The sequence below is a fragment of the Syngnathoides biaculeatus genome, chromosome 20, assembly GCF_019802595.1.
Source record: "Syngnathoides biaculeatus isolate LvHL_M chromosome 20, ASM1980259v1, whole genome shotgun sequence".
Taxonomy (NCBI): domain Eukaryota; kingdom Metazoa; phylum Chordata; class Actinopteri; order Syngnathiformes; family Syngnathidae; genus Syngnathoides; species Syngnathoides biaculeatus.
The window spans coordinates 4,592,853-4,615,142 of record NC_084659.1 but is presented as its reverse complement, the minus strand read 5'-3'; the positions used below and the strand labels follow the sequence as shown (position 1 = coordinate 4,615,142).

General features: G+C 43.1%; 4 non-coding genes and 1 pseudogene across 4 annotated transcripts; 2 read left to right on the top strand and 3 right to left on the bottom strand.

The window, feature by feature from the left end:
- The first annotated feature begins 2,639 nt into the window (after positions 1-2,639).
- Positions 2,640-2,803, top strand: LOC133494055 (U1 spliceosomal RNA). Its single transcript, XR_009793262.1, has one exon. It is a non-coding gene; the product is annotated as a U1 spliceosomal RNA (small nuclear RNA).
- A 575-nt stretch (positions 2,804-3,378) lies between these two features.
- On the top strand, positions 3,379-3,492 carry LOC133494015 (U5 spliceosomal RNA). Its single transcript, XR_009793243.1, has one exon. It is a non-coding gene; the product is annotated as a U5 spliceosomal RNA (small nuclear RNA).
- A 1,058-nt stretch (positions 3,493-4,550) lies between these two features.
- LOC133494027 (U5 spliceosomal RNA) lies at positions 4,551-4,664 on the bottom strand. The gene has a single exon (XR_009793254.1). It is a non-coding gene; the product is annotated as a U5 spliceosomal RNA (small nuclear RNA).
- A 1,240-nt stretch (positions 4,665-5,904) lies between these two features.
- Positions 5,905-5,976, bottom strand: trnad-guc (transfer RNA aspartic acid (anticodon GUC)). The gene has a single exon. It is a non-coding gene; the product is annotated as a tRNA-Asp (tRNA).
- A 7,780-nt stretch (positions 5,977-13,756) lies between these two features.
- Positions 13,757-13,875, bottom strand: LOC133494045 (5S ribosomal RNA; annotated as a pseudogene).
- Positions 13,876-22,290: the final 8,415 nt, after the last annotated feature.

Here is a 22,290-nt window from a genome sequence, read left to right as displayed (position 1 = left end):
GGACTAATCCAGACTGTCCTGAAACGGGTCAGTCGTGGCTCAGCATCCGTTCTTGCTGCAGCCACAAGCTTTCGACCAATGACGAAGAATAGAATAAAAACTGGACTGCGCACTGCCTCCAACATTGGTTCCGCCATGTTCAACAGGCTCTGACTTTCGGCCAGGGCAAAAAAAGCATGGTAAAAATTACATACATTGTTTTGGAAAACGATGTGATAAGTCAATATACTTGGGATGTTTTGGATCTATAGAGACATTAATATAACCTGAACATTTGCAGCATGCCGAGGATGATTTCAAAGATACAGTGACACATATTGTTATGATATATTTTCCACATGGTGAAAAATTACTTCTTTGCGACCGCCTGCACAGTTTTGACAGCTGACAGCGCAACAAGAATTAACCATATGGACACACACAAAAAAAGCTAAACCTAACTTATTCCACTTAGATTCGCTATCATGTTTCACAATGTACAAATGTAAGGATTTCAAAAAATGTCAACTTCCACGTGCAATAGTACCCAAAGAATTGTCTTGCCCTGACCGGAAAATGAAGCCAAATTACCACGTGAAAGGGGTTTGTGCGTCGTCCAGTTTTTATTCTACGTCATTGCTTTAGACTTTCAACTTTCGTGGCAGTTTCGACCAAGATGTGATCGCATCCTGGTTTGTACCCAGCGTTGTTTCCGGCGCAACGCTCGTTCAAGTCTGGCTCCACCGTGTAAAATTTCACAAAATCATTCGTTGTTACCGATCCGCCCTTCTATGACATAGACTATGCTTTATTGTCACATCGAGCGCAACTGGTACGGAAGGCTGCACAATCCAGGCAGAGATAACTGCGTTGATTGGCTCCGAATTCATGCGGCTTATCCCTACAGCCTTTGCAGCAAAACCGCTTGCCAAACTCGATAAAGAACGAGAAGCTTGAGTGTCTTTCCTCCTTTAGATTGTCCTTTTGCTTTTAAATAAAAGACCATTGGACTTCATTAACTGGAGTTGATGGATTATCAGTTGAACTATTATGAAATAGTGGCACTTTTGAGTTGAATACCGTTTGTCAAAAGTGTATGCGGGGCAGTCAAATAACTCGCTTCAGGCCCATAAAACAATTTTACAATTTGCAAACACATGCTCAAAATGCTGCATTATGACGTTTTAGTCTTCAGAGAGTTTTACTGCCGTGGATTTTCCGAGCCATTAAACAACCCCGGACTACATCTGAGAAAGCTGCAAAAAGAAAACCCACGCGTACAATGGGAGAACATGCAAATTCCAATCAGGAAGGACAGAGCTGAGATTCAAACCCAGAACTTGGAAGCAGTTGTAATTTAACATGAGCATGTTTAGTCAAATGAAGGGACAATCTGACCAGCACGTGATTGCTCACAAGCTCTTGCAAAAGTTGCAAGACACAGGTGTCCAATCATAAGGCCCGGGTCCCAGATCTGGCCCACCCACCACATGATTTTCTGTGGCCCGTGAAGGCAAATCGATGCGTGTTCAAACCTGGACCAAAATTTAAAATTGTCAAATTATAAAGGAGATATTGAGATGTGGGAAACATCTTTGTGTTACCAAACGTCAACTGAAGTTGAAAACCCCATTACCCCTGATTTCCGATTCCAAAACTTGTTCATAAATTTTATGTGTAAATAAGAAGAGATTTTTATGATTTCGCAGTCAACGGTTGTCTGAGGGGAAACCGAAGCTACAATGTGGCCCTGCTCGAAGAAAAGCTCTTCGGGAACATTCAGTCTCAATTGTGAGTGAGTAGACATTTCACACAGTTTCTTTTTGTAAAATGCATTTTTATTTTACTTGAACCTTTGCACTCCCTCAAGCCTCATTTATGAAATTACCTTTTTTCTGAGCATAGAAAAACAACTCTTCCTTTTCTTTACACGAAAATACGTCTTATAGCACGACGCCCAAAGTTTTGTACGATACCGTTAAACATTTAGAAGCTGATAATAAACGAAGGTACGTGGAAATACTCGAGACGCTTGGCATAGAGGACTCGTATTTAATGCCGAAGTCGATGTTTTCGCCGATAAGAAGTTGGACTGTTAATTCACTTCTGCTTGTTTTGGACAACTGGATATAATTTGAGATTGAGAGGAATAATTCCTACCTGAAATGAAGCGATCGCTACACAGGTGTGTGTGTATTTTGGTTGTGCACTATCCATCATGTTTAATTGCTGAAATCCATCAATCTTTTCTGGTCTTTTCAGCTGGCATTCCATAGAATGATCTCTTTAAATGATCTCTGTCTCGTCTATTGTGACAACCAACAAGACAACATGTCTCGGGCAATTTGAAAAATCTGCTCTGGTGCAACGGCTCCCGCCGTGCAGAGCAGCCGGGTTTGACCGGCAATATGGCGCCATGCGAACACTGACGTCACGTGCACGAGCTCGATTCATGTCTTCCGATGCCGCAATGGATTGTGGGTCTCCATTTACTGCCTGAAATGTTCATATTTCGTCATGTATTTGCAAAGAGTTTATTTTACTCTCGCGTCCGTTCATGCTCGCCCGTCGTGATTGTGGTTGTTCACGACCTCATGATGACACCGTCGCTTGACACAGCGTGCGCGCGTATGGGTCGCGTGCTCGAGCCAGTACAAGGCATACTTACCTGGAAGGGGCGAAACCATGATCATGAAGGTGGTTCACCCAGGGTGAGGCTCAGCCATTGCACTCCGGTTGTGCTGACCCCTGCGAATTCCCCAAATGTGGGAATCTCGACTGCATTATTTCTGGAAGTGGGGTACTGCGTTCGCGCTCTCCCCTGATCAAAGGTGAAAATCAATATCAGCAAATTGAACGATGCTCATATATTGTGCGCATTGTGTGATCACATTCAGGTATAAATGTATTGAGTCTGGTCATATGACCTCAGTCAGTTCATATGAGTACACTGAGTTGTCTGATTCAGATTGTCGAAAAGCTTTCTTCCCCATTTAAAATTTAAAAAATCATTCAAGTGCCCCCTCGTTGTTAACAATCCGCCCTTCTGCAACATAAACTATGCGGTATTGTCACATCAAGCCCAACTGGCACGGAGAGGCTGCACAATGCAGGCAGATAAAACTGCGTTGATTGGCTCTGAGTTCATGCGGCTTATACCTACAATCCTTTGCGGCAAAACCGCTTGACAAACTCGATAAAGAACGAGAAGCCTGAGTGTCTTTCCTCCTTTAGATTGTCCTTTTGCATTTAAAGAAGAGATCACTGGACTACATTAACTGTAGTTGATGGATTATCAGTTGAACTATTATGAAATAGGGGCACTTTTGTGTTGAATACCGTTTGTCAAACGTGTATGCGGGGCAGTCAAATAACTCGCTTCAGGCAGTCAATTGCAGTGAACTCCTGTTTCTCTTCAAATCGCATAAATCTTTCGCCTTTTACTAAAGATTTCCGTGGGGAGGAACAACAAGAGTCTATCTCAATTTTTTGATGCTCTGCGAAAGTGGAGTTCTTCTGATTCTGTGAAATGTTACTTCTTGATATGCATATTTGTAGGGAACAGTAACCAGTTGCACTTTAAGAAAGCTGCATTTTGAGTGTGATGAAAATATTCTTGTATGATGAAACTATTCTTTGTAAATTCAAAACGCACAAACATTCAATCGTGCTATGACAATTTAGTCCAACGTCCTTCCATTTTCTGAACCGTTTGTCCTGTCGGTACACCCCGAACTGCATGTTTTAATAATAATATCGGAGGAAGTTGGAAAATGCAAAGAAAACTCACGCGTGCAAGGGGAGAACATGCAAACTCCACTCAGGACGGTCACAGCTGAGATTCAAACCCAGATCTATGGAGTAGTTGTAATTTAACATGATCATGTTTAGTCGAATTACGGCAGTATGAGCAATTGCGTTTGTTGTCCATTGTAATTCATCCCACATGACATTGCGCAGTCAGTAAAAATGCCGATTCAGTAGCTTTATAAGTCTAAAAATGGACCTGTTAACACAATGACATCTTTTCACGTGAAGAAAATCCATAAAAAGCAGTTTAAGGTATTCATTGATTTCAGTTGCTATCTAAATGAGTTCTGCATGAGGAGAAGCGTTCATGCGAACATCCATTCATCTTCTTTGCTGCTTATCCTCACGAGGGTCACGGGGAGGGCTGGAGCCTATCCCGGCTGTCAATGGACAGGAGGCAACTGGCAATTCAGAGTCTCAATTTAATCTTGCATGTTTTTGGGATGTGGAAGGAAACTGGAGTTCGGGGTGTTCCCCACCACTTGACGAAGGATGGCTGGGATAGGCTTCAGTTCTCCCGTGACCCTTGTGAGGATATTCGGCTCTTTGAAGGCTAAATAGTCATAGTCCGGGATTTTGAGTATGAAAAAATGTTTCATCTTACTCTCAGACATTCTAAAACTGTTACTGGCTACGTTTACTCACACGTGAATAATAAATGCACGCGCTTGTAGAACTCAACATTTACCAATGTAACTTCATATGTTTCTTAAAGTAGTAGCCTCTGTGATGGTGGCAATTAATTTTCACAGACTTAGAAGAGCTACACTCACGCAGAGCATCAAAAATTGTGATAGACTCTTGCTGTTCCTCCACACAAAAATCTTTAGTAAAAGGTGAAAGATTTATGCGATTTTGAAGAGAAACAAGAGTTCACTGCAATTGATGGCCTGAAGCGGGTTATTTGACTGCCCCGCATACACTTTTGACAAACGGTATTCAACTCAAAAGTGCCACTATTTCATAATAGTTCAACTGATAATCCATCAACTACAGTTAATGTAGTCCAGTGATCTCTTCTTTAAATGCAAAAAGACAATCTAAAGGAGGAAAGAGACCACCCACCCCCCCAAAAAAAGACACTTGAGCAAGCCAGGAGTTGAACCAAGAACCTTCTGATCTGTAGTCAGACACTTTATCATTGCACCACAGACACCTCACACCTTCTGGAAGCCCATGTGGACAATTTTCTCTGTCCCACCGTCAAATAGCAGCATCAAAAAAGGCGACTGAGGGGCTTTATACCTGCAGTGACCCGGAATTGAACAAGGATTGCATGGCAACAACGCAGAGAACTAACCACTACGCAAGCACAGCTGTGGAAACTGCGGCGGTTGGAATCCAATTAATTTGGTCTACCTTATTCAGTTCCCGGGCAACCCTGGCTTAATCAATATATATCTGTCAGAAATTTGGTCTGTACTCTTGGAAGGAATACTTTTATTTGACGTAGTGCTTTAACAGCGTATTTCGGGAAGAGTTAACATTTCAGGGATATCAGGCCGAGGTAATATGCAAGGTTTCTTGGTAGTCACGGTGAGATATGTCTTTCTTTACACTTAGCCTTTGTTGGCTTACCAAGTCGAATTAAAAGTCCTTGATGTTACCAGAACGGAAAACATGTCAAGCTCACATGACCAATTTTAATTCTACATGCTAAAGTTTATTGAGAAAAACCCAGCCATAATCCAACCTGTAAACCATCTCCTCCACTCGTTTCGGGAGTACCAAGATGGCGGCCAACTGGCTTCAACCAATCGCGAGGTATGTATGAGCGATCTCGTCTTTTTTTTTTTTTTTTTTAGGTCAGTGGGGAGAACCCGAGCAAAAACTGCAAACGAAGCCTTGAAGTCCCTTTGAATATCGGGTCTGGCCGGAGCAGGAACCGAAGTCACAGGGAAAAGGGTGCCACACACGGTGAGTGAAGTGACCAGGCTTCGTCAGGCACTCCAGGAGGAGAGCCCCTCGCGGGACACCACGGGAAAGTATTTGGTCTTCATCCAGTAGTGAAAATTATATTCGCCTTACACGCGTGAGGTCCGTGTTTGAAATACAACTGTTCGACTTTTTTGTTTTTCATAAAGAGCCCAACGGGAAAAAGGAAGCACTTGACAACTCCCCATCGGGGAATCGAACCCCGGTCTTCCACGTGACAGGCGGAGATACTGTCCACTATACTAACGAGGAGATTCCTGCACTTGTTTCCCGGGAACAGGTGGTCTTTGCCCACACGGACCCATGCATTTTTTTTTTTTCACAACAAAACATGATTTTGCCAAATACAGCTTTTTGTAACTACTGTCATGAAAATCCTCTCAGGGATTTGTTTTCAAGAAGAAGCAGGAAGTGACGGACATGGCAGGACCGGCCTCAAGTGGACTCGTTTGTTTCTATTAGTTTTACCTCCGGGAAGGTAGCTCGTTGTTCCTTCATGTTAGCCAAAATGCCGGCTTGTTGCATTGCTGGAAATTGCTTGAACCCTCTGGAGGATGGAATTACCCTTCATAAGTTTGCAAGAGACCCGGTTCGTCGTGAAAAATGGATTGCACAGGTGCAGAGGACGAGAGCTTCGTGGGTCCCAAATGACAGGTAGGTGTGTATACAGCTACTAAAAAAAGATAATAATTTGGGGCGGACCATGAAATTGGTCTCTCATAACGTAACAAAAGATCCGCGTACGTATGGCAGGCGTGCTCAATTTGTCGATGTGGGCATCGGACGGCATCGGTCTCGCCGGCTAAGGCTGCTGCGTCGCCTCGCGCAGCCTTCGGGTTCGCGGACGGCGGCGTCTCAGAAGAACACTGCCGGCAATGGCGCACTCAGCCGCGTGCAACGACAACGCCGTAAAGCAGCCCGGCTCAGCTCTGTGATAAGCCACCCTGGCCGAGGCACCACGTCCGCCGGTCATGGTTTCGGCGAAGGCTGCATGTCAGGCTCGCGGACGGCGGCGGCTCTGAACAACGCTGCCGACAATGGCACACTCAGCCGCGTGCGATAATGCCGTAAAGCACCCCGGCTCGGCGGTGTTAGTTGTGTTCATTCCAGACAGCGGCTACGAACAACGCCATAAAGCGGCCCGGCTCGGCGCCATGATAAGCCACCTCGGCGCCGAAAATGAGCGACCCCGGCCGACAAAGCCAAGCCGGCTGAGCCGGCTGCCGGCCTTAACTTGGGTATTAAGTTCTCAGGTGAAGACTGAGATGAAACAAGTATTGGGGAGGGTTAGGGCATGGTCGGACTCGGTTCTCTCCCCATCATGCATACCCGACAGCGCATTGGATTTCCCTTTCTTTGTCCCTGGCCAATAGGACATCACAAAGGGGAAAAGCGTAAAAAAGAGTGCCTCTTGGCTGATTTAATATATTCTAAATTTGTGTGGTCCGTGAGTACCAAGAATGGGACCTGCGTCCCCTCTAACCAATGTCTCAATTTTGACATGGCTGTCTTCACTCCAAGCAGTTTCGCAGTCGCTGATGTTATAATTTCGTTCCGCCAGAGTTAGATTTTTGGAAAGGAATGCACAGGGGTGTAGTCCTCCGTCTTTAGGATTGCGCAGTGAGAGAACCACCCAGAATCCGACGCATCGACCTCGACAAGAAACTGCCTATCAGCATCAGGCAAGATGAGGACCAGAGCTGAAGTAAATCTGGCCTTGAACTTATGAACCGCCGCTGAGCAGGACAGATTCCAAATGAACGAACTGTGGGGTGAGGCGAGCGCATGCAATGGGGCTGCCACGGTACTAAAGTTCTTTGGCACTTACTAAACATCTGGTTATGTTTTGCGGCATGTTTTGGTTCTTTGACAGAGTTGCAACCAGGCAACAGTTCCTACCCTCACAGAGCTGAAATCACTCAATTGGGAGAGTGTTAGAATTACGGTCCCTGGTTCAACCCCTGTTGTCAGCATTGAGTCCAGAATTATGTGCTTTTTTGGCACTTATTAAGCATCTGGTTGTGTTTTGTGGAGTTTGTTTTGTTCTTTGAAAGAAGTGCTCCTCTCACAGAGCTGTAATAGCTCAGTTGGGAGAGCGCTAGACTGAACATCTAAAGGTCCCTGGTTCAATCCCTGTTTTCAGCATTTAGCACAGAATGATGTGCTTTTTTTTGGCACTTATTAACCATCTGGTTGTGTTTTGTGGAGTTTGTTTTGGTTCTTTGAAAGAGTTGCAACCAGGCAACAGTTGCTACCCTCACGGAGCTGCAATAGCTCAGTTGGGAGAGCGTTAGACTGAAGATCAACAGGTCTGTGGTTCAATCCCTGTTTTCAGCATTTAGCACAGAATGATGTGCTTTTTTTTTGGCACTTATTAAGCATCTGGTTGTGTTTTGCGGAGTTTGTTTTGGTTCTTTGAAAGAGTTGCAACCAGGCAACAGTTGCTACCCTCACGGAGCTGCAATAGCTCAGTTGGGAGAGCGTTAGACTGAAGATCTAAAGATTCCTCGTTCAATTGCTGGTTCCAGCATTTAGTAAAGAATGATGTGCTTTTTTTGGCACTTATAAAACATCTGGTTGTGTTTTGCGGTGTTTATTTATAGGTTCTCTGAAAGAGTTGCAACCAGGTAAATATGAGAGTGAAGATCTGAGTGTCCTGACTGGCGCCACTTCTCCTCATATTGTTGTGATTGATTTCCTTTTGTCGTTATTTCATCTCTGGTCATGTCTGATGATCTTTGGCTTTTTAGGCCCAGTTGGTGCTAAAGGAAGAGGTTTGCTTAATGACGTTTGGTTTCATTGACTTTTTCTTCTGATGTGGTCTGGTAAAATCAATAGCTCCCAGTTTTTCAAACTGGATATTTGCTCGGATTGATGCTGGATCTTGTCATGAGCAGGCAATTTGTTTGTGTACATGTTGTACTGTCTTTGAGTTTGCCATAAGCTTCCATGGCAGACAAAACTGCTGTAACGTGAACAAACTTCACTCAGGCCTGACTTACAAGTACAGTGTAATAACCCAAACTTTCAAAGGCACCTAATTCAATGCTTGAAAATGATCTACCTAAAAATGAAACAAATATTTTTCTGATTTTATTAGCTTTGCACTTACACTTAGATGCATAACAAGTATTTGTGGATTTAGCATACAAATCTATATGTAATTAAATGTCATTATTACAGCACATTTGCAGTTTGTGGAAATGAAAATTGTAACTATTATATGCGGATCTATCTTCAATTTTGAATCAAGACAGTGGATACATAAGTGTGTAAAAAAAAAATCCACGGTGACAGTGAGAACAAAAGATCCAGCTTCTTGTCTAAAGGTGACCATGAACTTGTTAACAAAACCTGCGGTGAAGTATTTGTAAGCTTTTAATTCCATACCTCTGTATGGGGAAGGATTATGTATAATATAGTTGTATATGTCCGAATAACAGATTTTTGGAGAATTGGCAGCACTCATAACAGAAGAAAACTTCTCTGTCGGTAGTCTGTATGTCCTTTGACAGCTGATCCTAATGTTTGGTGTTGTCAGTCAAGGAAAATTCATCATGGCATTCACTTGTGCTCTCCAGTTTGTCGAAAAAAGTAAAAGAAAAAAGAAAGCATACAATGAAAAAAACAAAACCTATGCTGGCGCTTCTGGATTCTTCTGCAGGAAGTTTTCTCCCAATATGGCTGGATAAACAAATGCACATGGTCTCGTGTCTTCACATGCAAATCCTCAGTACTTCAAGAATTTCAAATAAGCAGGAAAAAGGTTTCTCTCCAGTGTTTTTTTTTTTTTTTTTGTGCGTCGTTTGCTCTTACAAGCAAGTTTTCCCACACAGAACATTTCCATTGATTGTTGTCAGTGTGACAAACCACTTTCTGACTTTTAAATCATATCATCATCAGTATCTGATGGTGGAGAGAAGAGGCCGTCTGCTTGTGATTCTCCACAGTGCCCTAATTTGTTTTTTTTCACTTCAGCCTTGTTGCTTGGGCCATGTTTTGCTTGATAGTACAGGCCTTTTATTTTTGGAGGGTTTCCAATGGGAAAAAAAATACATTTTAATTATTTTTAATGGGGAAAATGGATTTGATGTAGAAGCAGATGGAGTCAGACTGACTGTATTTTATTCATGATCACATATACATTTTACCACCAAGTCATTCTTTCCAGTGTTTCAATCAACGATTCACTTATTTAATATAACTAAAACATCGGGCCAAATGCATGCATGCTCAGGAAAATTAAAAACACATTTTGAAACAATTGTAAAACAACTAATTCCCTTTTGAATGCCCCTTTTTCATTAACAAAATTCAATATTAAAAAGCCCTGGCAAAGCTTGTGTGGGAAAAGGAATCTACCAATCTCCGAAGTGGCAGTAATTTGTCACATTTTTATACATTGTAGCTGTCAGGTGGAATCCTGACCTTCAAAATTAAAACTTTTTCAGAAGTAATAAAAAAATACATCTTGCTTGAGTTTTTAAACACGGCTTTGTTCAAGATGGCCGTGTGTCTTACATTGATGTCATATATTGTGACATCGCATGAAAAATAGCAATTACACCCAAAATTATGTTCCCTCACAAATTTATTGTGCATAAAAAAACAACAACAAAAATTATGGATTGGGATGAAAAAGGAGATAATCCTAAAAATGACAAACACGGCAGGGTATCACTTGCTTGCAAGGCTTGCCCAAGAAATGTGACTTCATGTCCCAAAACTGTCAGTCATCACCAAAATATATGCAGACATTTCTTCTCTAGGCAGCTTTATACTCCGAAATGTTTTTAATGACAGCCCGTTATTTTCACGTTTACAGATCAGAAAAGCTCAAATCAGATCAACCGCTGTTCAGGGACAAGGGACCTCTGTTACAGGTTGAAGATACAATAATAGCTGGTACACAGAATACAAGAAAGTTGGTTCTCAGTTAATAGTAAAGTAAGTCATTTTACACTTTTACATTAAAAGCTTTTTGATCATTGCTTTTCTCACTTGTTCATTTGTGTGTCTTTACCTGAAACAGTAATCCCTCTCTACTTCACGCTTCAACTATTGTAGATTCATTGCATCACATTTAGTTTTCACCTCCACCCAAATAACATGTTTGTGATAATTTTTTAGTTTTTAAAGTGATACATTTTTTTTATTATGTAGTTACAATACCACCTCAGCATTGTGCCCCAGTGAAAACTTCCTCCGCGACGCCCAACAAGTGGTAACGCCACAGGCACTTTCTTCCCTTCTGTGGATCCAGCGGGAGGATCTGGCTCCTATTGGGGAGGAATTTTATCCTTTTTGGGATCCAGCGGGAGGAATCAACCACTTTGTGCAGCAAATGGCATGGGCACTGTGGTCCCTACTAGGATGTCCTCCAGGGCTCCACAAAGAGCACCTTTCTCCTTGTTGGATCCTGTATTGTGTTTTAACATGGATGAAAAAGGCCAGTTTTGGAAGAGAACGGCGACACGTACTTCTTCAAGCACCATCTTTGCGATCATCACGTTGCAATGCTGCAAGTGAGTGAACTTAAAGCCTCTATGAGCCTCTCCTTTGCAGTGTGTGTGTGCAAAAGAGAGAGGGAGAGAGCGCGAGAGAGAGAGAGAGAGAGAGAGAGATATTCCCAATCACGGTCAGGTGACTTTTGCAGGAAAGATTAACAAAGGTTTTACAATTAAAGATTGTGAGAATTTTTGTTCATATTGTTATTATGGATTTGCAACAAAGCCAAAGTATTATCCTTGCTTCGAAGATTCTTTGCGCATACAGGATGCGCAGTCCCCACACAGGTGTACCAGTCAACTCCAAATCTTCCGAGAAGTGGCCAAGGACAAGTTCACTAACACACACACACAACGTTATCAAAGAATGTGCCTTTAAATTGCTTGCTCACCCCTCCCTCTTGACTTGGGGGCTTTAGAAATATAAAAAAAAAAAAAAAAAGTACACCAGACGCTGGTCCAGAACGGGGTTGGAGACTGTTACTGTCTAGTCTTTCACATTCTCCTCATAAAACAGACTTTTCTTGTCTTTGTATTTTATGCAAAATATTCCAGAAGTCAAGTGATAAACCTGGCAAAGATTGAAGTAAATGGATGTACTGTATCTTAGTCTCAAATATGTAAAGTATAAATATATTTATAAACATATTTTAGTCATTCTGGTACCCAGATACACGTACATGAAAATTGGTGGTGTGTGTGTGTGTGTGTGTGTGTGTGTGTGTGTGTGTGGGAGGAGGGGTGGCTACTTCTCTGTTTTTCGCATTTCACAAGGGATTTTGGTCCCCATTAACCCTGAAAAACGAGGGATTACTGCACTGAGAAGAGAATGTTTGATCAAAGAGAGCAGGCATCTGTTTCTTACTTGTGTGTATTCTTCTGTCTTTTTAAACTTCAATTCACAGAGAACCTTTGACCACAAACTGAGCATGCAAAAGGCTTCTCACCAGTGTGGGTACTTGTGTGTACTTTTAATTTTCCATTCTCAGTGAATCTTTTATCACAATCTACACAAGAAAAGGTTTCTAACCAGTGTGTGTTCTTGTGTGTATTTTTAAGTGTGCTTTCTGAGTGAATCTTTGACCACAAACTGCACAGGGAAAAGGTTTTTCGCCAGTGTGTGTTCTTGTGTGTCTTTTTAAATCTCCCTTCTCAGTGAATCTTTTATCACAAACTGGACATGAAAATGGTTTCTCACCAGTGTGTGTTCTTGTGTGTGTTTTTAAGTGAGCCTTCTGAGTGAATCTTTGATCACAAAGTGCGCAGGGAAAAGGTTTCTCACCAGCGTGTGTTCTTATGTGTCTTTTTACATATCCCTTCTCAGTGAATCTTTTATCACAAACTGGACATGAAAATGGTTTCTCACCAGTGTGTGTTCTTGTGTGTCTTTCAAAATCTCTTTTCCACATGAATCTTTGACCACAAACTAAGCAGGAAAAAGGTTTCTCACCAGTGTGGGTTCTTGTGTGCATTTTTAAGTGTTGCTTCCGAGTGAATCTTTGACCACAAACTGAGCAGGAAAAAGGTTTCTCACCAGTGTTTGTCCTTTTGTGTATTTTTAATTGTTCCTTCAGAGTGGATCTTTGACCACAAACTGAGCATGCAAAAGGCTTCTCACCTTTGTGTATTTTCACATGTTCTAAATTCCTCATAGAAGCAAAGGTTTTCCCACACTGAGAACATTTCCAGCATTTGTTGGCAGTCGTGTGACATGTCATATCACCTTTCCGATTGTTCATCATCATGAACGTCCGTTGTAATCTTCTTCCATTGTGCCACTCTCCATGACTTGAGCAGTTCCTGGTTGTCCTGAATGTCATACCAGAGTAGCAAGGACTGCCAGAGGAAAGTTCCTTGTGTGTTTTTACACACTTGGCCAATAAAGCTGATTGTGAAGGCTCCCCCCCTCGTTTCTCCTCACTTTGACTTTCATCTTCACTCTTCAAATGGACACCAGTGGGTGGAACCTGGATGCTTCCCTCCTGCTTTTCCTCTTTTATGTGTATGACCTCTTCCTTCTCCTCTTTGATGGGACCGGACACTGACTCCTGTCGCTCTGGATGAAGATACTCACTGACATCTACAAGACAAAAGACAAAGATAAAGTGGTTAAATTAATTTGTATTTACTGCAACTGCACAATGTAGAGGAGGAATTAGGCAGAACTCACAATTGCGGCAGATCACGACTGAATGAATGACTTTTGTTGTGATGGAGAACAAACATTCAGGATGGAAGAAAGTCCAAGTTGGGTTGGTTTTAGCCACAAGTTAAAAATCCAGAACTGAAATGGGGAAAGAATTTACATGGTCCATAATCCCCTCACAAATTATCTTAATATTTTTTAGCCCAATACAACAAAATTGTCAGTCATTTAAAACAACCTCTTCTTCTTCATTTCCTTTCGGCTTGTCCCAATAGGGGAAGCCACAGCGTGTCATCTTTGATGAACACATATTTGTTTGGCACAGTTTTACACCGTATGCTTTCCTACAGCAAGCCTTCTGCATTTAGCTGGGGAGAAAAGCTTACAGCACTTGGTATTCCCAGGCGGTCTCCCATCCAAGTACTAACCAGGGCCAAACCCATTTAGCTTTCGAGATCTGACGAGATGGGGCATTCTCAGGGGAGCATGGCCATAAGCAGTCATTTACAACATCAATTAGTTTTAATTATACTTGAAACGCTCCTTTTTCCATCACAAAAATTGAGCCGTCTTGATGTAACAGCCATGGCAGAAGTGGTTGGTGTGGAAATAATAATTTATGAAGGGGGCAGTTTAAACAAATTTTTTATAAAGTTGCTTTCAGGTGGAATTTCACCACCACCAATTTGACCAGTTTTTGGGGAAATAGAAAAATCTCGAGTTTCTAAACATCGCTTTGTTTGAGTTGGTATGATACTTTATATTACTATGATATACCGTTGCACACGCACATGAACACAGCTGTAATCCTAAATTATGTTCACTTTCAAAAGGTGAAAAATATAAAACAACAGCCTGGTTTGATTTAAGGTCCAGAATAGTGATTGTCAAATCTCCTTGAATAGCCCTCATTCCCATTCAGACCGCCGTATGAACTTCTCTGTGTTCTCAACAGCAGTCTCTGTGATTTGATGAGTGCGATTGCACTCACGCACTATCGCACTCACAAATCTGCACAGTAGAGCATGAAAAATCACGCGCATAACATTTGTTATGAGTAAAAAAAATAGATATTGAAAGACGTTGCTTATTTTGTGTAGTCTTGACATTAATTTACACGTTTATTTCATAAACTAACTTAACAAGCCTGCTCCTAAACAATCAGTATTCACCTGGAAACGGAAAGTGCAAGTTAATCGTACTGAGCATGTTCCGAACTGAGGCCAAAAACGTATATTCAGAGCTTTTTCACAAACTGCGAGCACATTTACGTTGAAAATAAAGAAAATTCGGTTACAACGGGGGTGCTGCAATGCGTCGATCACAAGGCAGTTTTGGTTGATCGTGTAACGGCGTGCCCCAAAAAAAAAAAAAAAAAAAAAAAGACGTTAGACTATTATCCACCTCGTCGCTTGATTCAGGTGTGGCCAATACGTTGAGCTCACGCACATGAAGGTGTGTTCTAGCAAGCGGGCCTCCTATTTACGGCAGTCGCGTCGATGCGCGCGTGCACCACATGCCCACCACCCCGGTTGTTGTTGTCCCACCGGCGAACACAACTGTCATCGACTTCTGGTTCCAGGAAGGCAGCCACTTTCTTTGGGCGTTTCCACAGGCCCATTACAGTCAGCATAGTGGGAGCCGTTGCGGAGTTGAATTATGTTGTCGTTTTCAATGGTCTAGCCCTCTGACACAATTCTGGTTTCTCATGTGACCCCTTGCAAAAATTAATTGCTCACCTCTGGATTAATTTAAGCAGCTGGGAAAGAATAACTAACTTTTGAACTGGGTGGTCTACTACAGACATTATGTTTCTGTTTACCCTTTCGGGAGAGATTTTTGTCCTCAGAACTGAGTCCATCGTGGACCCACATACTGTTTGTGTGTGTGTGTCTGTGTTGTTGTGTAACAAGTCACATCACATTTGCAAATGTCGCAACTCTGTGTAAACATAAGCCGCACCACATTGTAAGGCTCCCTTCTAATGTGGTGCCTCGCTTATTTGGAAAAGAATTTAAGACCTCTATGATAAAAAAAAAAAATGAGCCAATGAAGCAAAAAACTAAAAAACACCAGCATAAATTAGTACAGTACTGTAACAGGAAGCTGCGTTGATCGGGTATAATGTGGCATCCACAGCAGGACGACAAAGACCTATTAAGCTAAAAAAAAAAAAAAAAAAAAAAAAAAAAAAAAAACGCCATGTACCTTTACTAGGCGGTTTTACACTTTCTTAGGTGGGTCTGGTACGAATTCATCGCGAAATACGAGGAATATATATATATACACACACATTTATAGATATATCCTCACAAGGCTCATGGGAGTGCCAGAGCTTACCCAATCAAACTTCGGGCGTAGTTAATCTGTTAATAATGTTACGTAAAATGCAGCCTCAAACAGGGCCCCAAAATAAGAATATAATTCAAATGAGAATGCATGCAACAAGAGAACCAACCTGCTCTGTGTAGGACAATTCGAGGCTGCAGATTGAACACATCGTCCAGTAGTTGGCGTTGTGGCTCCTCCTCCTTTTTTGGTCCACGAACTTCTTCCCTGTACTCTCCTGACGTTCTTGCACACATTTTCACACGATGATCACACTTTCTGCGCTACATTGAAGGGATGAGATAATCAAGTGAAAATCGGACATCTTAATTATATCAAGATTCACATTTGGACATTGTGTGTTAAATAGCACATTTGGCCCCCCAAAAATACCGTGGTTCCGATTACCGACATTTCAGAATTATGGTCAGTAGGTTTTTTTTTTTTTTTTTTTTTTTAAACAAAATATCTCAGTCTTCAGCTCATGGTCCCGCCATTTTATTGTCAGTTCTCGTTAATTCACACTCTCCTGAGCATAAATAGATCAAAATCCATGACAGCGTCTCGCATTGCGAAACACCGGAATATTGCCAGGGATGGTAAATAAACTTTATTTTGTCACGAATGAGGTGGAAGGTAGGACCCAGATGCAGGAAGCTGAGACGTAACCGTGGAATTTAGGAATAGTTATTGCCAGGCAGTTGTCGTACAGGGGAAGGCAGTCCCACAGGGCGACGGTAAAAAAAAAAAATCACAAGGAAAAAAAAGGCTTGATCCAAAAACACAAAACAATGTTTAAAAAAAAAAAAAATCTGACATGGTAAAACATGAAAACCTAACTTGACTAATGTGGCTCAGTAACACTATGACCTGGGACGAGGCAGTTACGCTAGTTGATGCTCATGAACACACGTATATCCAGGGAGTCCTCGGGTTAAAACTGTCTCGACCTAAAACTTTTCGACTTTACAACCCCAGTGTCTCGTCCGCCATTTTCACGACGCCATATTGCCGTTCAAACAAAACTGCTCGATATTGTGGGAGACATTGAACCGGAGGAGAATATTTACAATGCCTGAGACCTCTTGTGCTGTTGGTTGTCACAACAAACGAGACAGTTCTTCAAAGAGCTCATTCTATATAATACTAGATGAAAAGTCCAGAAAAGATCAATGGATTTCAGCAATTAAATGCCAAATGCCCAATCAAATCGATGATCCTGTGTAGTGATCAATTCATTTCTAGGAGAAATTATTCTTAATCTCAAATTACCAAGAAGTATTTATCATGCCAAATTGACTCATTTGAGAACAATGCGGATTTTAAAAAAGAGTCTAAGGAGAGGTTTATGTGTGGCTCTTTCTCATTTAATTGTGTTTTGAGAAGATTATCGACAATTACGAATTTTCAGGGGCGCTGCCTTTTTGGCGAGTCACATGACCTACGTGCGCAGATGTGACTTATTATGTGCCGCACTAAAGGCTCGATTACGATGGGAGACAATTATGGCCAGCGCTGATTTCTCGGATTTATCCTCATCCAATGAAGAAATAGCAGTATTGGTTGATCAGGAAGATGGAGAAATAATTCCAGACAGATTTGAACCTGTGGCTGTAAATAATGTAGAATTTTCAGATGGTTCTTCGGACAGGAATGATGCAGAGTCTGACAAGCGAGCTCTGGCGCGCTCCGCTCACAAGCTCTGACGGCAGGCCCCGAGTGAGCTCCGGCACCGGGCCCCAAGCGAGCTCCGGCAGCGAGCGACCGGCCGCGGGCGAAATCAGGCGGTGCTCCGTGAGGGAGCTCCGTCGGCGGGCGACTGGCCAACGAGCTCGCTTGTGAGATTCCACGTGATTCCCATCCGAAGAACCATTTGAAAATTATAAATTATTTTACAGCCACAGGTTCAAATCTGTTTGGAAGTATTCGTTTGTCTTCTCGATCAACCGATACTTCCTGTATTTTGGGGTTCCACCACCAAGTCTCCTCCAATTTCCTACCATAAGACACCCCAAATACTCTCCTGCCTGTCTCTCTCACCATCTTGGATGTCGTAGTCCAGTCTTCCGGGAGCTCTTCCTGCCCATCGAGAGCCTGTCTCACCTCATTCCGAAAGGCCACACAACATTCTTCCTTTCTCAGCTTCCACCGCATAACCATGTGGTCTACTTTTGTCTTCTTAATCTTCCTACCCACTACCAGAGTCATCCAACACACGACCATCCTATGCTGTCGAGCTACACTCTCCCCTACCACTACTTGACAGTCAGTAATCTCCTTCAGATTACATCGTCTGCACAAAATATAATCCACCTGCGTGCTTCTACCTCCGCTCTTGTAGGTCACTATCTGTTCCTCCCTCTTCTGGAAATAAGTGTTCACTACAGCCATCTCCATCCTTTTTGCAAAGTCCATCACCATCTGCCCCTCAAAGTTTTTTTCCTGGATGCCGTACTTACCCATCACTTCTTCATCGCCCCTGTTTCCTTCACCAATATGTCCATTACAATCTGCACCAATCACAACTCTCTCTCTGTCTGGGATGCTCAGAACTACTTCATCTAGTTCCTTCCAGAATTTCTCTTTCAACTCTAGGTCACATCCTACCTGTGGGGCATAGCCGCTTACCACATTGTACATAACACCCTCAATTTCAAATTTTAGTCTCATCACTCGATCTGATACTCTTTTCACCCCCAAGACATTCTTAGCCAGCTCTTCCTTTAAAATAACCCCTACTCCATTTCTCTTCCCATCTCCTCCATGGTAAAATAATTTCAACATTGTTCCTAAATTTCTAGCCTTACTACCTTTCCACCTGCTCTCTTGGATGCACAAAACCTGTATGTCAACTTTTCTCCTAATCATCATTTCAACCAACTCCTGAGCTTTTCCTGTCATCATCCCAACATTCAATATCCTTACACTGAATTCTAGGGTCTGTGCATTCCGCTTCTTCTTCAGCCGACGAATCCACTTTCCTCCTCTTCTTTTGTTTTCGAACCACAGTAGCTGAATTTCCACCGATACCCTGCAGGTTAATGGTGCTGGGAGCGGGCGTTGTTAACCCGGGCCACGACTGATCCGGTATGGTATCATTAGATGAACGCTCATATTAATTTGGCACAGTTTTAGGCCGGATGCCCTTCCTGACACAACCTTCTGGATTTATCCGAGCTTGGGACCAGCCTACAAATTGCACTGGCTTGTGCCCCCCTAGGGTGCACCCGTCTTTCCCATGTCACTGACACTTTTTTTTTCCTTCAACAATCGTCAAATATTTATAGTAAATCATCAAAAGATAAAAAAAAACATGTAATACGACCCTTTACAACGATTATGGTTATGGTTATGATGTCATAATTCGATGACATCATTAATAGAGACATTTATCCAACCTCACTTTTGCCGTCTTGCTCAATACAGTAAACCCTCTCTACTTCGCAGATCACCTTTCGTGGAGTCAATGCAACGCAGATTTCTGAGCACTCCCCCCCCCAAAAAAAGCCGATCACTCCATATTAATGTGCCATTCCCAGGATGATGACATGACGAATGAAGCAAAGTAAATAAATAAAAATTTAAAAAGAAAAAAAGCGCCAGCATACATTAGTACAGTACTGTAGCGGGAAGCCACATTAATAGGGTATAATGCAGCAACATCCCCAGCAAGACGACAAGGACCTATGAAGCACAATATATATATATCTATATAAATCACCATTTCCCCTACATCGCGGTTTTTCACTTTTCGCAAGTGGGTCTGGTACCAATTAACCATGGAAAACGAGAGATTACTGTATATCTGATTCTGAAATTATTTTTATAGAGTAGTATTTATAGTCTTTTCCCATCTTTTGTCGCAGTACTTTAAGTATCTGACGGCCAATAAAGTCGGCACAATGGGAAGGACGACACGACACGTTAAGACAGCACCCACTGCATTGTTCAGAATGCAAGACAAATTTGCTCTTTCACGATTGCAGTTTGTCAGACTACTGCAATAAAATCTTGTATTCCGATACCACATCCTTTTATTAAAAAAAAAAATCCATCGTATACTCGTTTTCGTGGCGAGAACAACAAGTATGGATCCCTCCATCTAAGAAGAAAGGGGGTGGGGGGTTGGTGGTCACTCGTGCTCAAGAAAGAAAAGGACCTCTTGTAAGGGTTGCTTGAGGTATGTTCATTTACTCTGAATGCAAAACAGCTCACAAGCCAACAAGACGTTACGTGGCCTAGCAAGTTAATGCTTGCACTCGTGGCTGTTTTGCTACCGTTCTGTTGAACACATGATGAGACCAGGGCAGCGAATTCCAACCTTTTTGGAGCCAAGGCACATACTTTACACAAGAATTTTCTCAAGGCACATGAACAAACAAAATGTCAGAAAAAGTAGACACATTAATTGGTGTATGTACTTACTGCCATCCAATAGAAAACCATTACGTTGTTCTGCGTGTCACTATTCCTCGCTGGTATAAAGGAATGAACAGTATTATAAATATATATATCTTTGGATAATTAAGGCACAAGAATATACAGTAAATGAACAGGTCATTTAAAGAGACCCATTGTGATCAGATTTTTTTTTTTTTAAATCCAGCGATCAGCACCAAAAATCCTCATTGTGTAAAGCCAGATAAATTGTACTATGTTAAAATAAACTAGCTTTTGGATTCAGATATATTGTCAAAGACTGTGATGAGGAGTCAATGAGTTTTTCACATTGGCAAATTTTGAAATAAAAACTCATCGGCCGAAAATCGGCCAATTCTGATCGGGCCGATCCAGTTGGGGTAAATCCATTCATCCATTTTCTACCGCTTTCCCGGGTCGGGTCGTGGAGGAAGTAGCTTCAGCAGAGATACCCAGAGTTCCCTTTCCCCAGCCACTTCTTCCTGCTCTTCCGGAGGGATCCCGAGGCGTCCCAAGCCAGCATGAGAGACGTAATTTCCCCAACGTGTCCTGCATCGTCCTCAGAGTCTCTTTCCGATGGGACGTGCCCAGAACACCTCACCAGGGAGGAATCCGGGAGGGACCCGAATCAGATGCCTCATCTACCCCGTCTGGCTCCTCTCAATGCAGAGGAGGAGCAGCTCGACACTGAGCCCCTCCTAGATGACCGACTTTTCACCCTCTCTCTAAAGCAGAGCCCTGACACCATGCTGAGGAAACTCATTTCGGCCGCTTGTATTTGGGATCTTGTTCTTTCGGTCACAACCCACAGCTCGTGCCTATAGGTGAGGGTAAGAACTGTCATGATGCTGCCGGTCCAGCCCTGGCTGCGCGGGTGCCCAAGTGGTTGCGCTGATTGGGAGGCACACACCTGCGCCTCATCCTGGTTGATTGGCCCCAGTGTATATAGGACCATGGGGACGACTGGTCCGGCGTTGCAGTTCATGCCCCGTTCCAGCACTCCCGTATCTCTGATCGTATTCCTGTGTGTACCGACCTCCACCTGTCTTCTGACCAACCCTGTAAGCCTGACTCCTTTGATATTTCTGCCTGCTTTGATGGATCTCCCGTGTACCGACTCCTGCCTGCCCGCTGACCTGCTCTCTCCGCCCGATCCCCTGACTACCTGACTACCGCTGCTGCACCTGATTGCCTGCCCGATCCCCGACCGTGGAACAATAATGTTTTTTCCCGAATTACCTCTGCGTCTCCCATGTACTCCTGCATTTGGGTCCTACCTCCGTTCCGATGGGTTGTGACAAGAATGTAGCTCCACTGGTAAATTGAGAGCTTCGCCTTTCAACTTAGTTCCTTCTTCACCACAACGGTCCAGTACAAAGTCTGCATAACTGCAGAAGCTGCACCAATCCATCAATTTCCCGCTCCATTCTTCCCTCACTCTTGAACAAGACCCAAGATACTTGACTCCTCCATTTGCAGCAGGATCTTATCCACCAAACTCTTCCCACGCCCGGGTTTTTGCCTCAGCAACCAGCGAAGCTGCATTCCATTTGGCCAGCCAGTACCCATCAGCTGCCTCGGGAGTCCCATGGCATCCCTCACTGTTGGTGTCCACTCCTATAGGCACCGACCACCTTAATGGCCACAGCTCCGGTCGGCCGCCTCAGCAATGGAGGCGCGGAATATCATCCACTCAGACTAAATGTCCCCCGTCTCTCCCGGAACATGAGAGTTCTTTCGGAGGTGAGAGTTGAAATTCCTTCTGACAGGAGAATCTGACAGCCGTTCCTAGCAGACCCTCACCATACATTTGGGCCTTTCACGTCAGACCAGGATCTTCCCCCACCATTGGAGCCAACTCACCACCAGGTGGTGATCAATTGGCAGCTCCACCCTTCTCTTCACCCGAGTGTCCAAGACATGAGGTTGCAAATCCGATGACACGACCAGAAAGTCGATCACCGCATTGCACCACATTCTCCTGGTGCCAAGTCCACATGTGGACACCCATATGCTTGAACATGGATTTTGTTATGGACAATCCGTGATGAGGACAGAGGTCCAGTCATAGAACATTACTCGCGTTCTGATAGGGGGGCTGTTCTTCCCAAAAACACACTTCCAGGTGTCACTGCCAATTCCCACGTGGGCATTGAAGTCCCCCAA